The sequence below is a fragment of the Eurytemora carolleeae genome, unplaced genomic scaffold (genome assembly GCF_000591075.1).
Source record: "Eurytemora carolleeae unplaced genomic scaffold, Eaff_2.0 scaffold1386, whole genome shotgun sequence".
Classification (NCBI taxonomy): Eukaryota; Metazoa; Arthropoda; class Copepoda; order Calanoida; family Temoridae; genus Eurytemora; species Eurytemora carolleeae.
The window spans coordinates 30,070-33,368 of NW_019402112.1; the positions used below are offsets into that span (position 1 = coordinate 30,070).

At 31.4% G+C, this 3,299-nt stretch overlaps 1 long non-coding RNA gene across 1 annotated transcript; it reads left to right on the top strand.

Annotated features, from left to right (window-relative positions):
- The first annotated feature begins 496 nt into the window (after positions 1-496).
- LOC111717887 (uncharacterized) lies at positions 497-1,700 on the top strand. Its single transcript, XR_002768949.1, has 2 exons — positions 497-601; positions 1,497-1,700. It is a non-coding gene; the product is annotated as an uncharacterized LOC111717887 (long non-coding RNA).
- The last annotated feature ends 1,599 nt before the right edge of the window (positions 1,701-3,299 follow it).

Here is a 3,299-nt window from a genome sequence, read left to right on the forward strand (position 1 = left end):
TCTATTAATATATCTATTAATATATCTATTAATATATCTTTCCATCTGTTTATATATATATATATATCTATTAATCTATTTCCTAATACATCTATCACATTATTGAGGTACTATTTCACAAAGGCATTTTCTCAAGGGCGACTTTTTCATTTGCCCTAGGGTGGCAATTTCATAAGAGGCAAATTCCCAAATTTGAAATTTCCCAAAGGGCAACCTCCCAAAGGTTAGGTTAGGCCTTGTGAGGCAATGATGGGGTCAAGCGCTGCGGCTAGAATTGGATAGGGTGCCGAGCGCTGCGGCTAGGACAGACTTTGGAAGTCGCCGCTTTGGAAATTTCACATTTGGGAAGTTCCCAAATTGATAAATATCCTTCGGAAATTGACGCTTGGGAAAAAGGACTTTGGGAAATTACCTAGCATCATTATTTATTGATCAATTAATTAAACATTCAGCTAGAAATATGTTCCAGAAAGGACATTTTTTAACTTTTTAAAGATTTCAATTTCAATGTGTTTAGGAAACAATGTATCGGCCTGAGTTCCGTGATGCCGACGGGAAAATGATCAACGGAGATTGTCATAACAAAATGTGACAGTGGATGGTGAGAATATTTTCATAATATGTTTACGATCTTACTCTTGTATATGTGCTATAAAATAGTTTTGAATGACTTAACTTCTAAGTTCTTTTGATAGACAGTCAGGATGGTAAGAGTGTTATTATTGAATGTAAATCTTTTTTGTCAGTCTTTCTTTTAAAAAATCTGTATTAAATTTGTCAAAAAGTTAAACAATTACCATGAATCACTTTGCGCCCCCTTTTTTTTAATCAAGGCCTTTTTAGTTGTTTTTCTTCGTCGCTTTAACAGTAAATGGAAATATTTACTTCCACTGACTATAGTGTATCGGTGGATATTCAAAATAAATTAAAGAACCAAAGTTATTATAAGAAAGGAATTGAGTTTTTGCCAGAAAATTTTAATTTCTAATCCCTGTATCTTTGTTATCTGAAGGCTTAATCCTTTTTTATATCAAACTTAAACTCCTGAATGCCGAGTCCATTAGCGCCTGATCCAACCAGGGTTCAGTCATGTGTTTGGTGTCTATTCTGAACCAATAGATATAGTATGGCGGTAACATCTATCTTTCTATCTATTTCATTATCCAATTAGAGTTATGAATCCTTCAATCGTCGCTATCAGTAAATGGAAATATTTACTTCTACTGAAACTATGGTGCTTAGACTTTTTGATCTAAAAAGGTTCATAGTTTGAAGTATTAAAGATGTACGACATCGGGATACAAAGGATTCAAACACACATTTATTTTTCAATCAAAATTGACCGGCCATGAACCTCCTCTCAAATCATATGACGTCAGTCAAAAAATCGGTTCTGCCGTATTTATCTGAACTCTTGGACTGTGAGTCACGACCTTACCAATGATTTTATAAAAGTGTCCGTTATTGCACAATTTTGACAACTGACTCAATTTCAGCTGAGTACAGGAATGGAGAGCAACTGGACTGGAGGTAAGCCTGTTCAAGGCTCCAGGGAGAACATCTGATAAACCTGAGTTGAGCTGGGAACTTATGAATATCCAGCCTCTCCCTGTAAACCTCTAAAAGTCCTGACCACTTAGAAAAAATCTCAAACCTTCCGCTGAATCAAAAATTTGCATTTGTCTAGACGCCAAAATAGATTCCAAAATTACAAATCTGAAAGTTAATATTTTGAACAAAAAAGTGTGAAAAGTTAAAAGCATACATGTAACATGTAACATAACATTTCTTTGTTAAAATTTTGTAACATTCTTGAAATCTAATGCGTTTATAATAACACGAATTTTAACCAAAAATTTTGCAAACATTCCACTGCTCGCCTTTAAACTTTTATTGCGTTAAAATGAATAATTAAAAATAAAAATTCTCTGTAATTTGTTCAAACAAAAGCTTTAATTGATTTATGCAATTGAAACCTACTTTCTAGTCTTTTTTACAAAATTTGTCATTAATTACCAAAAAAATATTCTCTCTTTTAAATCTGTAATTTTTTTTGACAATCTCAACAGCTTTTCTAAATCAATTTTATCTCCAGAAAATCAGAATTTGCAGGTTGACTATAATTATAAATACGGTGGTAGCAATAAAAAAGAATCCTCATACGATTGCTTAACTGTCTACTTTTATTCCACACTTCACTTTTAGGAAATCTCAAAAAAAAATAGAAAATAATTGATATGACCGCAGACTACTTTTAAAGCTAATGTGCAAAATTTTGAAAACAAATGCAATGTCTGAAAAATGACCTACCTTCACTTGTTCGGATAAATTGACGTAATTCCGGTCACTTGCCATTTAAATATTGGCATTTCCGACTTACATTGATGTTCACCATTTTCTTTGCAGTTTAAATACGCAAATTAATAAAAACGCAAAATAATAAAGAAATTGAGTTTTTGCCAGAAGCTTCAAATCCCTCTATATTTGCAGCTTGACATTGTGAACCTTATATATTTCAAACTCATACTATTTAATCTAGTTTGTAGTTTGAAATATCTTAAACATCGAGTTGCAAAGATATAGGAATTAGAAAATCAGAGTTTGTTGAAGAAACACAATTTCTTTGTAGCCAGATGGAAAAAATCTTATTCTTACTTGATTAAATATTATAGGAATAAAGGGCAATTTTCCAAGTCGGAAATAGAAGTTCTAATGGAGGGTCACTTAAAATTACGTCTGCAATCTCTTTAATTAAAATCAATATTTTCAAAACTTAAGAAAATCATGAAAATCAAAGGAATTGATTTGCAACAACATTTTCTAATCCCTCAGTATTTGCAATCAGATAGTTTAAACCTTCCATTTTTCAACTTAGTTTTTTAGATCTAACAGAATTCATAGTGTGACATAGGTCTCCAACACTGGGTTGCAAAGATATAGAGATTAGAAAATCAGACTTTGCAGCAAAGAATCAATTCCTTTATTGTCCAAGTCAATTGATCTTAAATTTTTTTAAATTTTCTTGCTTTTTTAAACACATTTTTTTAATTTATGATGTCTTAACTCTTTCATTAGAGAACGTTTTTTAAAGTTGTATTTAGAATTCTAGTCTCTTAATAAACCAAACAATGTTAACCATTCCATTTTTAATATGAACAATATATTGGCTTGGCCTATAATTGCACATTTTTATAAAAATGTAAGAAAAATTTACAATTACCCCCACCCCACCTAACCTAGGTCAAGAAATGTCTTGTTATATACGTATGATAGATTGTTAAAAATTAACATGTCATAAT